Consider the following 14918-nt stretch of genomic DNA (forward strand, 5'->3'; position numbering starts at 1 on the left):
CTCGGTCATGGGCTCCTCCCTCTACACCCATTCCCATTCTAACTCCTGCATCACACCTCCCTATTCCAAGCCCCCTATCCAAACACCTCTGATCATCTATTCATATGAGGGCTGAGTTCATCTTTGTGTTTGGTTTTTAATTTTTGTTCTTTTTTTGTTTGTTTGTTTGTTTGTTTGGTTGGTTGGTTATTTTTTGTTCTTTATATATTTTGCATATTAGTCTTCTGTAGGATATACAGATAACAAACATTCTCCCTCATTATGTATGCTTTTTCTTTCACTGATTTGCCAATGTATTTTGAATTACAGAGTATAGGATAAACAGCTCTAAAATCTGTACACCTGAAGAAGCTAAGCAAAGAGGAGGACCCTGCGTAAGATGCTCAATCCTCATTCAGAAAGGCAAAGGGGATGGGCATTGGAAGAGGGAGAAAACAGGCAACAAGACTGGAGCCTCCCACAGAGGGCTGTTGAAAGACTTTACCCAGCAAGGTATTGAAGGAGATGCTGAGACCCACAGCCAAATTTTGGGCAGAATGCAGGGACTCTTATGAAAGAAGGGGATGATAGAAATACTTGGAGGGGACAAGAGCTCCACAAGGAGAGCAACAGATCAAAAAATTCTGAGCACAGGGGTCTTTTTTGAGACTGATACTCCAACCAAGGGCCGTGCCAGAGATAACTTAGAACTCCTGAACAGATGTAGCCCATGGAAGCTCAGTATACAGGTGAGTATCCTAGTAAGGGGAACAGGGACTATCTCTAACATGAGTACATTGGCTGGCTTTTTGATCACTTCCTCCTGATGGGGGAGCAGCCTTACCAGGCCAAAGAGGAAGATAATATAGCCAATTCTGATGAGACCTGATAGGCTAGGGTCAGAAAGAAGGGGAAGAGGACCTTCCCTGTCAGTGAACTTGTAGAGGGGCATGGGAGGAGATGAGGGAGGAAGGGTGGGATTAGAAGGAGATGAATGAGGGGGCTTCAGCAGGGATACAAAGTGGATAAACTGTAATTCATAAAAAATAAATAAAATTTAAAGTGAAAAAGAAATGAACAATGATTTTAGTAGATTTTAATAATTATTAATTAATTAAAATTGTGAATGAATCACCTCAGAACAGGAGTAAATCTCAATCAGTGGTCTCCACTGACTGATTTTAATTGTTGTGCTAGAAGAACACACTTGCAGCTCTCTCTGCTCCGGGTCACTTTATACATTGCATTCAGAAAACCAGGTGGCAATAACAGCATAGCTGAGAATCTCCCAGGAAGAATACAGGTCTCCTTCAAGAGACTGTTAAAATGGGATAGGATGCTTTTGCAGTTTGAATTCTGATCCCCCACCTTTAAATCCTTGCCCAGCTTGAACCCCATTGTTGTTGGTGGAGAGCATTTAGCATTGTGAAAGTCCAGAAGTCACATTCAAAGCCAGGAAGACCCTAGGGAGAATACTTAATGCTCATTCAGAATGGCAAACAGGTTAAACACCAGAAGTGGTGGAAGAGAGGGAATTGGATGGGAACCTGCAATAGAGGGTCCTCTGAAAGACTCCACCCAGTAGGGGATAGAAGCTGATGATGCAACTCACAGCCAGACACCCCACAGAGAGCAGGGAGTCTTATGGAAGAAGAAAGGGGTGGAGATAGAGGAGCCCTACAAGGAGACCAACAAAGTCAAAGGATCTGACTTTGGGGATCCTGCAGAGACTGATGTACCAATGGAGGATCATGCATGGAGTGGACCTAGATTCTCTGCTCAGATGTAGCCAGTTTGCAGCTCAGTTTCCATGTGAATTCCTGAGTAAGGGCTGCAGGGTTGGCCTGTCATGAACTTGGTTGCCTCCTCTTTGATTACTTGCCCTGGTGATACAGCATTACAGGTCACAGAGGAAGAGGATCCAGGTAATCCTTATGAGACTTGATAAGTTATGGGCACATGGCAGGGGAGGAGAACTCTTCTTGTCAGTGGACTAGGAGAAGGGATAAGGGAGAAGAGGGAGGGAGGTTGGGACTAGGGGGATTTGAGGGAGGGGGCTACAATCAGGATATACAATAAATACATTGTAAGAAATGATAATAAAAGAAAAGAATACAAAAAAAAGAAAAGAATGCCAGTTAAATAACTGAGCAACTTAGTTTATTCTAACCAAAGAATGTTCCTAAAGCACATGACATTATTCTTACAAAATTTCTGAAATCTGGAAGACAGTTTTATAATGCATATTGATAGTGGGTTAGCAAGATGGCTCAGCAGATAAAGAAAGATGCTTGCAACAAAACCTGGAGACCAGAGTTTCTTCCCCCAGGAATCCAGATGGTGGAAAGAGAGAACAGCTTGTCCCACAAGTTGCTCTTCCAGTGCACTGGCACACACACACACACACACACACACACACACACACACACACTAAAAAACAGTATTAATTTTTATCACTAAATTAATATGAAATTATTCTCTTTAAACTGAAAATGCTCCTGCTTTTATTCTAAAGAACTATGCAGGACACAACTTGTCTTTGGAAAAAGAACTTAATCGCAAAGTACTAAATGTCTTTGGTATTCATTATCGGTATTTACTTGTAGCCTAGAAAATGACATTACAATTTTCTCTTAATTGCATTCCTGAGCGGCTCACCTCAGTTCCTGATGACAGTTGGAAGACATCCAAATGGTCACCAGCCTCATTTATGACCTTTACTTACCGAGCAGGACATAATCAGCGTGTTCATTAACCTCAGTTTCAGTTCGGGACATTCCCCTAATTTTCATGAGAACCTGGAGATTATCAGACATGTGTAAAATTTTGATTTGTTTGGGTATACTATTATTATAGTTATAGTGTATTATTATACACTATTACTTAGGAAAAAACAGTCTAATTATTCAATTTGCAAGAATAATTACTATTTATAAAAATATTTTCACATGTCTATTGAGGAGTCACGCTCGGTATTTTAAGTCTTATAGAAGATACTGAACAGGAAGAAGCGTGTAATTGTTTAGTCAGATAACCCTGCCACAGATCATTGACCTTTACTCCATCAAACACCCAAGAGACACCAAAGGAAGTTACAGAAAGGACGCAGTACGACACCCAAAGAAAAAAATAACCAACCTTCTCCACTATTTCAGACACTGAAGATTCAAAAGGTAGTCTTGAGAGTTGTTAGTATTGGGAAATAGGGACACATGTAAGACCGCCCAGAGGCCAGCGGAACACTTTCAGCGTGGAAGAGCATTGTGCTGTGGTATATCTCTCCGTTCCCATGTTACTATGTGTGCTGGACAAAGACAGCCAGAACCATAGACACAAAGCCAGAAGTCACAGAAAATATTTCGTTATTGTCATGAGGAAATGGGCATGATTGTATCGCCCTCCAAATCTAGTCTCACTTGGCTGAATACCAACAGTGAATGTGAGATCCATGACTGCAATCGCTGCAGCTTGTCCGAAGAGGTGCAGCTGTTGGATTCTCCCAGCAGGGGGAGGCAGACCTCTGCAGAGTGGGGGAGGCTTTCAAATGTAACCCATCTACAACCCAAAGTTAGAGTTGGTTTGTTACTATCTCCGAGTCTAAATTAGGAAGAAATGAAGGTGTTGCCCCGTTTATTAAAACTTCATTCTCGTGGACATTTTTTTTCCCTAAACCTGGATTTCTTTATAAACTCTGATAGCAATAAATGTTTAGAATCAGCATGTGTAGGTAAACAAAGTGTTTAGTTTTATACCTTAGCAAATGCTTTATGGCAGTCCATAACAAGTGCCTCGTGACGCACTGTACTGTGGTCTCCATGCCTTATGGCCAAGAATCACACAATATGTGATAGACAACTGCAGTCTCAGAACGTTGCTGCGGATTTGGAGAGGGTAACTAGACCTCTTCAGTTTGTCACTCCAGCTCGTCTGTGCCTAAACTCTTCTTTTCTGTGTTTTGCTTAAACTAGCATTTAATTATGGCATTTTCAAGCATAATTTGTTTTTCTTGATCTACTTTCTCTCCTTCCTCATCATCCTGCCCACCTTGTATCCTTCTGTTTTTATGTCATGTGTTTTGTTACTCATTATGCTTTCTAAAAATGCCTCTTCCCCCCATCCACTTCCTCTTTCTAATTTTGTGCCATTTGTTCACACTCACAATCTCACTCTCCATATATATATATATATATATACGTATGTATATATATATATACACATATATGTATATATATATACACATATATGTATATATATATATATATGTATGTATGTATATGTATGGGTATTGCTCCACATATGAGATAAGACACAGTTTATGTATGTACAGCATTGTAAATGTACTTAATGCGGCCATTGAATTGAACTGAAAATTTACAAATGACTACTAAGGATAACTTTATGTGATATATGTTTTATCTCCAACAAAAGCAAACAAACCCTCCTGAACATATCCATCTTGGCAAGACCAAAAACATTCACTTGCTTTGAATGTTTCCAAGCTCTGTGCCTATCTGGTGGGGTGATCTCTGCCTACATCAGACAAAGGCTTTGGGGACTACATCTAGTGGCCTAAAGGACTGAAAGGAGACTCACATTTGAGTCCTTGAGGGAGAATGAGAAGCCCAAAGGTGCACAGATGATGCCTAGCAATGTAGACAGAGGGCAACTCCAGAACCAGGTGGGGAGACAAGAGATGGGAGATGTTGAATCCTTGTCATAGTCTACACATGAACCGCGCCCAGCATGAGAGGAGAAAGTGAAGAAATTCTCAATATTCATTGCTACTATGTACAAATCTCTTGACTATACACAATGTACCAACATGCCAAGTGACAAAAAAATAAGAATTCTAGAAACTCCTCAAAATGACTCATGCAGTCTCTGGATTCTATTCAAATTCCATCTACTAAAGTATACCTGACACCAAACTTTCTCTTTTTCCTGTCATCTAAGCTTGTATGCTATCTTGCAATTTTGTGATCAGAAATGATCTCTATGCCACATTCCCTTAATGAAAAGTAAAACTAGATGCCTGTTGTTTTTTATATTTCATCTTCTTCACTTGTAGAGAAGCCTTCTGCAGGAATATCCTGTTCTCAGTCCCAGAGTTCGTTCATACTAAATACCCGTGGAAGGAAGATCTGCTACTCAAAACGGTACCTACAAGAGCCGTCCGCTTTCCACAAACACTTACTCTGTGCTCAGCACTTGCTCTCACATCATGACTTCATTGTAAATTGCCTAGATTTCCATAGTGCACATAACAGAAAGACTGTTTTTCCTTTTGATCTAGCTTAAGAATACACGATCATTACCTGGTTTTCAAGGAACAGTTCAGTGTACATGATGTAAATCGAAGGGAGCCAAAAATAATCAAATCTGTAAAATGATCAGCGTTTTCACAAATATGTATCTGTGTTTTTGTGTTTTCTCCTGGTTTCTAATCTCTTCTTAAGTAGAAGATGACAGTATACTAAAGAATGAATCTTATTGATCTGGTGTTTAATCCTATGCTGATGTTTTCTTATTAATTTTTCAAGACAGTGAAGCACATTGAAGGCAAATGTTTCGAGTGTTCATCACTGAATATAAATGTATATGCTAAATGTGTCCCCTCATGCTTCACACTATAATTATATATAATTAATATATAATATAATTAACATAATATGTTATAGCTATAATTATAATATAGTTAAATTATATATAAGTAGCTCAATGGGAATTCTAGGTACTGAAATATAATAGATCCCCATGTGGTTATGAAGAAAGCAGCATGGATGATTTAAGATTAATTTTAAAATTCTGACTTAACACATAACTTAGTTCTGCCAAGAAACATGCTCTGTGACACCCATGTAAGGATAAAAATATATATGCACACATACATATGACAATCATTTTTGTTTCTGTATCTCTTTTAGAACTAGTTCTGAACCATTTCTGCAACCAGATACATCTGTCACTTTTTCTCCACTATAAAAAGCAAAATTGATGGATTTTAGAAGTCATCTCACCGTCAAGTGAAAGAAAACTTAATACGAAGTAGTTAAAAATAATTCACCCTCAATTCAGTGTCCCTCTTTGGCTTCAATTTTGCATTTATATATTAAATGAAAGAGTTGATGTTTGAATCTTTCTTTTTCTATAATGCCTAAGAATAGGAGATGGTATGGCACAATCAGTAGTGGATATAACTTCATCTTGTCCCAGCAAATTAAAAACTGCTTGAATTATATCTTCTGATTTTTAATAGAACCACAGTCTTATGTTTTATTGATTGATAAGAAACCTTGAAAAATCTCCTCAACATTTTCCTCCATTATGCATCTAAAAAGCACATTGCTGAATTGATTCTATTTCTTGTTCATGATCTGGGTTCATTGCTAATCCATGTTCAGTATTTTTTAATTATCACCGATTATCAGATAATAATAAACCATACAATAATAATAGCATATAAAGGCTACATATTGTCTCTCTGGCTATAATGTGCTTCCTGACTTTGTGTAACATGTACCCAGAAAAACACAAGACCACTCACTATAGGACATGGGGCAAAAGTAGAAATTTTACCCATTATTCTTCAGTTAAGTGGCTTGGATTTTCTAGAGGGAAAAACACACTGTTAAATATCAGCTTATGTAACCCACTTGGACACTAAACTGCCATGGGCTACATCTGTACAGGGGTTCTAGGTTATCTTCATGCATGGTACTAGGTTGGAGTATGAGTCTCTGGGAAGACCCCTGTGTTCAAATTTCTCATTCTGTTGCTCTCCTTGTGGAGTTCCTGTCCTTTCCAGATCTTACTATTTCCCACTTCTTACATAAGATTCCCTGCACTCTGCCCAACAGTTGGCCATAAGTCTCAGCATCTGCTTCGATAGTCTGCAGGGCAGAGCCTTTCAGAGGCACTCTGTGGCAGGTTCCTACCTTGTTTCCTGTTTTCTTCTTCTTCTGATGTCCTGAGGGACTGCCTCTGACATAAACTGATTGGCCCGCTCTTTGATCACACCTCCCCCTGAGGGGGGGGAGCAGCCTTACCAGGCCACAGAAGATGACAATGCAGCCACTCCTGATGAGATCTGATAGACTAATATCAGAAGGAAGGAGAGGAGGACCTCCCCTATCAGGGGAGGGGCATTCGTGAAGAAGGGAGTGGAAGAGTGGGATTTCGAGGGGAGGTGGGAGGGGCTTATGGGGAGATACAAAGTGAATAAAGTGTAATTAATAAAAATAAAATTAAAAAAGAAAAATAAAAAAATCAGCTTATAAAATAAAAGTAGTTATTAATGTTAACACCTCCAGGTAAAGTACCAATAGAGGTAAAAGACCTCTATTGCTGTTACAAATTAGAAAATGTGGAAATGTAGAAAAATGTTGGGTTGACATATTTATTTGAAAGCAAGGCTGAGTTAATGCCTGCCAGTGGTGGCTATCTTATCTATACATGAGCACAACACACTTTATAGATGTAATTTGTGATCCAACGGAGCAGATGAAGAGGAGGCGAATAATACTTTCCTAATTTATTCTTAAGCATACTTTTCTGTATTTAACTTTCATGTATGAGAAGTAGAGGAATCTGGACACTCTTAAGTACCAACAGGTACAAATGTAATTCATCTAGCAAATACATTGCATGAATTATAATGACTTCCTATATAATTTTCTAAAATTAAATAGTATACCATTGTCCTATAATTATATTGTCTCTAACCGTTTTCATGTATGCCCCATTAATTCAAAATATTTATGTATAGTTATTTGTAAACTTAATTGTGTTAAGATATTTTATTGGAGGTGGGATATTTTAAAATAATGCTGGGTTCAAGTAGATTTTACATTTTGAGTCCCTCTATTAATGTGAAAACTGTGTACTGGAAGAACCAATAGCAAGGAGTCAGCATCACAGTCCTCATATTGAAACTGAGGGTTCTAAGAGAAAATATGTGATGTCCATCAAGGCTATTGAAGGTTTTCAGAGAGTAGCAGGGACCCTCATTTATTTCTCCATTATATTTCTGTGTTTATCTGCTAGGACTACTATAAAAGTTACTGTATCACTTGCAAGATGGTTTCAACCTTGGAAGTTAATTTTCTCATTTGTTGGAGCTACAAGCCCATGAAGAGATGCTCACAGATTTTGCATCTTGCCCCTTGCCCTTCACTTCTTCATAGGGTCTTTCTCCTGTGTACATCAACACTTGTTATTCTTCTCTGGAACTCACACTCCTTTTCCTGCAAATACGCCAATCAGATTATATCACAGTCTACCCTCATAGGTCCATCTTAATTTACCATTTTAAAAGTCTCAACGTGGTCACATTCTGAGATGCTGAAGCTGGGATTCAACAAGAGGATATTTAAGCGGGAAGATGCTCAAGAACTAACAGAAACTCTCTCTTCTGAAATAGAGTGCTAATGTAGAATCATGCAAACTTTATACTCTAGGAAAAAATACCCCCTTTTCTTGAACAAGCTCCTTTTTCTTGCTCTCTTTCTTGTATAAAATAGACTCTCTTTTCACATCTCTCCATCACAGTATTGCACTCTTTCACACTTCACCACCCACACTACGGGCATTTGTAGTTGATTAGGCTACAAGTGGTCTCTGCATTTGTTCCATTAGACTTTTGTCTGTTCCATTAGTCTAGATACCTATTCTGTCAAATATGAGTAATACCCATTTCTGCATTCATTTCACAAAAATTTTAATAGATGTATGTCTAGTCTTGTTTTTAATGCCTTGCATACAAGGATGCTAGCATGCTGTGTTGACTCATTAAAACTTAATGATGTTAATAAATTCATTATAGCTTTCCCTCAATTTTGTTAGTGTTTTTCTTAATCTTTTTAACTTTTTCCAAGCATAACATGCCATTAAAATCTCCAATAATTCACACTCCACTTTTAATGACTTCCCTATTCATCATATTTTACGGATATTTAAGAATATTTCTTTTGGTATTTGTTAAAAAGAATGAAAGAAGAAAGATCGGGTGATAAAAGAGGAAATGGTAAAAAAAATTAATAATGAATTAATGTCCTGGTGATTCAATAATTCTTTACCAATCATCTTGGAGACATCACCTTAACCTGTAGGTTCACATTCTTTTGAGCAAGAAAAACACCATTTATACGAATCAACCACATGCTGAACTGTGAGTTTCAACAAATTTTAAACGATTGGTCGCTTGTAACTCATGTTTATCAGTTACAACAAAATTAAGTCAGATATAGATAATAAAATCAGAAGAAAGAACAATTTATTTGGAAATTAAAGAACACAGTTAAGTAACGTGAGGAAGAGACAAATTCTTAAAGTAGATACTAGACCACACTTAAAATTGAATAATTATATAAAAAATACATATACAATATACATAACATTTTATATATATATATATAATATGATGTATACATGCTATATGATATAAGCTAAAGCAGTTTTAGGAGACAGCTTGTAACTTTAGTTATTAAAAGTATCAAAATTCAAAAATAAATGAGCTAAGTATGAACGTGGTGAAAGGTTAAAGCTAAATTAAGTAAAAAAGGAAAAGAATTACATTTTTTCCTCCCCACACTTTACAGTAGGGGCCTTTATTTTTGTACATCAGGCCATGAACTCATCTGGAATGGGTTCCAGCAGCTCCGGCTCCTTCCTGTTGGTGCTCACAAAGTGGGCTTCTCTGTGGGGCGCAGGCTGGCGCTTGAGCTGAACCCAGGAGCCCTTCTCCTTGGCCTCCTTCTTCTGGTTGTTCTCCTTCAGGCCCTTCAGGAAGCTGTCCCAGCTCTTCGCGTACTTGATGTGCTCAATGCGCAAGTTGATTCTTTTGGTAGGATATTGCCCTTTACCTGCTTGTTCCCAATGATGCCCACAGTGACGTAGATGAGTCCGGTTTTGCCGTGGTAACACTTCTGGGGCATTCCTTTTGAGCAGCGCCCATGCCCGTTATGTCTACAGTGTCACCCTTTCTATAGATTCGTATGTATGCAGCCAAAGGAACAACCTCATGTTTCCTGAAAGGCCTGAAAAACATGTACTGAGTGCCCCTCCTGTTCTTCTTTGTGTTCGTCATCCTGGCAAGTTACTGCAAGATGGCTACCGTGGTGGAAAGGCAAGAATTACATTTAAATAATTAACTAGTAAAATAAAAGTAAGATTATAATATCAAGAAACTTAATAAAATTTTGAAAATAATAGTTAAGTCGATGGAACTGTGAAAAACGGATAATTATCTCAAATGAACAAAGCTAAGGCTAAAAACACCTAACTCCTTAATTGCTGTAGGCATCAGATGACAAATGAAAAACTTCATTTTATTTAATTTAAAAGTTTAGATGCAGGATCTGAACAAACAGAACATTATAGTTTATCAAATCATCAGTATAAAAAAGAAAGAATAACTTAAGAAGCAGTATAAAATTAAGTGAGAAAGTTATTTGTTGGCTGAAGTTATCAGGATTAATGAATGTGACTCCAAATTAAAACAAAACAAAACATAACAAAACCATATGCCTGATTTCAAATGAGTATAAAAGAGATGGCTGCTGTGTAAACACAACACCTCTCAGGGACTGATCGAATGGAAAGAAAATCATTGACCAATTTTACTTATGGACATCCAATAAGTGCAGCAAAATATTTGAAAACAAATCTATAGATGTTTAAAACAGTTAATGTGTGTAAGTTTATCTCAGTGTGACACAATCGGCCATTGCCCCCCCCCCCCCTTGGGAGATGTAAAGAAACCATCTATTTACCACAGATAAAGCGGTCTCTGAAGGGACTAACACATGATTCCATCCCAGTCCATCTTTCTTTACTAACGCCTTTACTGTGCTCACTGGAGCATAGGTGGTTCAAAAGAGCTGCACTATCTGAAAGTCTTCTACAAGGCTTAACAACAGCCACAGCACTCAGAAAGTTCCACTCCTACCAACTGGGACAGAAATGCCCATTGGACCTATACTAGGAGAATTTTTAAAAGGCAGTAAATATGGGATGCTCTAGCACTTCTGTTTTATCCTTTGGACACAGTAAGAGGCTAGAGCTCAAAGCAGTGGAAGAGTGAGCAATATTCTTACTTTTATATGGAACCCCTGCTTTCCCTCCAGATGTTTGAACAAAAATGTGAAAAAAAGCTCACAAATTAGTCTTTCAGAATAACCATAGAATGATGTGGAGCATAAGAGTGAGTATAAATACTATAATAGATTGGCCTTAAGGAAAATGGATGATGCCGTTTCTTGGAATGCAATGAAAGGGTGCTTATTTCTAGCATCTCTTTCTGAGATGCAAATAAGACAAGAAGATTGGGTCTTAGAGTGGAATTATTCCTCCTTTATAATGTCCTAGGTGGAGTTCTTACACTTTGCTGTTGTTCTCTTTTGTCTCCCCGTATGATTGGTTAAAAAAGGAGAGACCCACCAATGTTTCTATTATTTGACAACTCAGCCAGGAGGCTGGTCTTTGAACTCTTCCATATCCATACCCATCTTTGCAGATACGAAATTTATCTTGAGCAGGTTTTGGCTCTAACCTCAGAACAGATGGAAAATGTTGTTTAAGAAAAGCAAAAATGACAGAATTTCATCCTGGTATGACTGTTCTTCATTAAGAGAATTTATTGTGTCTGTTCTGTGTCATCCTGCTCCAAGGATGAATGTCTGTTGTTGGCCCACAAAAGGCCAGAAGAGATGGACTATGATAGCATTCATCTTGGTGTTGGAGATAATAATAAAATAATACATAATAATAGAACCTGGAAAAAGATAGGAGAAATAAAGATCTGTGTCTCCCTAGACAGTCATATTCAGTAAGGCATAATGGCAGTGGGCTGTAGTGGAAAAAGGATGCACAGGAATCTGCCTATTTAGAGTTGTGTTAGCCTAGAAAATAGGAAAAATGAAAAGAATATTACACAAACATTCTTTTTTTAAAAAAATATTGGAGATTAAAATTACAAAAAAACCCACTGAAATATATCTGAGAAAAAATAAGGATGATAAATGAGTGTGTGTTCACTTACAACCTGGCTTAAAAGTTCTCTTAGCACTAACATATATGCAAAAAGATAATTCATGTGTTAAAAGGAGATATGACTAAAAGCTAAGCAACTGGATTCTGCATCCCAGCATTTCTATTCTTTCCCCAATGACCTTGAAGAAGCTACTTCATGGTTCTTGGTTTTAGAATTCCACTGCATAGCCTCCATCAATATTTCTGATCTTGAACTTCTGACTTTTAACCTTCCAAAACATTCCTATAGTCCTTCCATTCAAAGGAACTAAAGTTTAATACATCTTTAATACAGTGCAAATCACAGGCATTTGACACCTCTAAATTCTGGCCAAAATTACAACTCGTTTTTGATGTCAACATGACGTAAAATTATGCTTCAATATGAGATTGAGAACAGTAAAAGGATACAATAAAAAACAGAGGTGACCTGTTTTTACCATTAATTTAACTTTAGATAGTTCTTAAAGTATTTGAATGAAATATTTTTATTAAATTCTTTAGCACTTTAAATTAAATGTTAAGGCAGAGGTAAATTTTATTGTGTACTAATTAATGTCAACCTTTTCACAAACCATCTTAGATATAATTAAAAAGTAAAGTTACCCTTTGATAGCTGTCTTGAGATATCTCTGAGTTTTCTTACAATTGAGAGACTAAGAAATATTCTATCCACTGATAATTAAGAAATTGATATCACTCCTTATTTAATGCATAATGAATTCAAACCTTTACAAACAGGATTACAAAAGATTTCAAAGTCCCCAGCTGAGTCATCTGGAAATAAAAATAAGTGATAGGAGGTGGTAATGTAAGACATGTGTTCTCATTTGTTCCTAGAACTAATGATATTTTCTTTTTATTTTTTTATTAATTACACTTTATTCACTTTGTATCCCCCATAAATCCCTCCCTCCTTCCCTCCTAACCCCACCTTCCTTCTCCCTTCTTCACGTATGCCCCTCCCCAAGTCCACTGATAGGTCCCCCTCTTCTTTTTTCTGATCTTAGTCTATCAGATCTCATCAGGAGTGGCTACATTGTCATCTTCTGTGGCCTGGTAAGGCTGCTCCCCCCTCAGGGGGAGGTGATCAAAGAACAGGCCAATCAGTTTATGTCAGAGGCAGTCCCTCTTCCCATTACTATGGAACCTACTTGGACACTGAACTGCCATGGGCTACATCTGTGCAGGGGTTCTAGGTCATCTCCATGCATGATACTTGGTTGGAGTATGAGACTCTGGGAAGACCCCTGTGTTCAAATTGTCTGGTTCTGTTGCTCTCCTTGTGGGGTTCCTGTCCTCTCCAGCTCTATTTCCCACTTCTTTCATAAGATTCCATGCACTCTGCCCAACAGTTGGCCATAAGTCTCAGCATCTGCTTTGATAGTCTGCAGGGCAGAGGCTTTCAGAGGCCCTCTGTGGCAGGTTCCTACCTTGTTTCCTGCTTTCTTCTTCTGATGTCCATCCTCTTTTCATTTCAGGATGGGGATTGAGCATTTTAGTCAGGACCTTCCTTCTTGATTAGTTTCTTTAGATGAACAGATTTTAGTAGGTTTATCCTATATTATATGTCTATATGAGTGAATATATACCCTGTGTGTCTTTCTGCTACTGGGACAGCTCACTCAGGATGATCCTTTCCAGTTCCCACCATTTACCTTCAAATTTCATGATTTCCTTGTTTTTCATTGCTGAGTAATATTCCATTGTGTAGATGTACCACAATTTCTGTATTCATTCTTCAGCTGAGGGGCATCTGGGTTGTTTCCAGCTTCTGGCTATTACAAATAAAGCTGCTACAAACATGGTTAAGCAAATGTCCTTATTGTGTACTTGAGCCTGTTTTGGATATATGCCTAGGAGTGGTATGGCTGGATCTTGGGGAAGTGGTATTCCTAGTTGTCTGAGAAAGCACCAGATTGCTTTAGAGAGTGGTTGTACAAGTTTACATTCTCACCAGCAGTGGAGGTGGGTTCCCCTTTCTCCACAACCTCTCCAGCATGTGTTGTCACTTGAGTTTTTGATCTTGGCCATTCTGATGGGTGTAAGGTGAAATCTCAGGGTCATTTTGATTTGCATTTCCCTGATGGCTGATGACGTTGAGCATTTCTTTAAGTGTTTCTCTGCCATTCGATATTCCTATACAGAGAATTCTCTGTTTAGCTCTGTTCCCCATTTTTTTACTTGGATTACTTGGTTTGCTGCGTTTCAGCTTCTTTAGTTCTTTATACATACTGGATATTAGCCCTCTGTCAGATAAAGGGTTGGTGAAGATTCTTTCCCAATCTGTAGGCAGTCATTTTGTTTTGATGATGGTGTCCTTTGCTTTACAGAAGCTTTTCAGTATCATGAGTTCCCATTTAATGATTGTTGCTCTTAGAGCCTGTGCTGTTGATGTTCTGTTCAGGAAGTTGTCTCCTGTGCCAATGAGTTCTAGTGTCTTCCCGACTTTTTCTTCTAACTGATTTAATGTGTGTGGTTTTATGTTGAGATCTTTGATCCACTTGGATTTCAGTTTTGTGCAGGGTGATAAGTATGGATCTATTTGCATTTTTCTACATGTAGACATCCAGTTAGACCAGCACCATTTGTTGAAGATGCTGTTTTTTTTCCATTGTATGGTTTTGGCATCTTTGTCAAAGATAAGGTGTCCGTAAGTGTGTGGGTTTATTTCTGGGTCTTCTGTTCATTTTCACTGATCCACCATTCTGTTTCTATGCCAGTACCATGCAATTTTATTATTGTTGCTCTTTAGTACAGCTGAAGATCAGGGATGGAGATACCTCCAGAAGATCTTTTATTGCAGAGGATTGTTTTAGCCATTCTGGGTTTCTGATATTTTCTTTTTTTATATTTTACTCTTTTGTCAAAAGATGGGCACTATTATTTTTGGTTGCACAGTGTCACTCTTG

At 37.9% G+C, this 14918-nt stretch overlaps 1 pseudogene; it reads right to left on the reverse strand.

Annotated features, from left to right (window-relative positions):
* Positions 1–9597: 9597 nt before the first annotated feature.
* On the reverse strand, positions 9598–10063 carry LOC129667422 (60S ribosomal protein L21-like; annotated as a pseudogene).
* Positions 10064–14918: the final 4855 nt, after the last annotated feature.

This window comes from Psammomys obesus, unplaced genomic scaffold, assembly GCF_907164565.1.
Source record: "Psammomys obesus unplaced genomic scaffold, mPsaObe1.curated_primary_1811, whole genome shotgun sequence".
Classification (NCBI taxonomy): domain Eukaryota; kingdom Metazoa; phylum Chordata; class Mammalia; order Rodentia; family Muridae; genus Psammomys; species Psammomys obesus.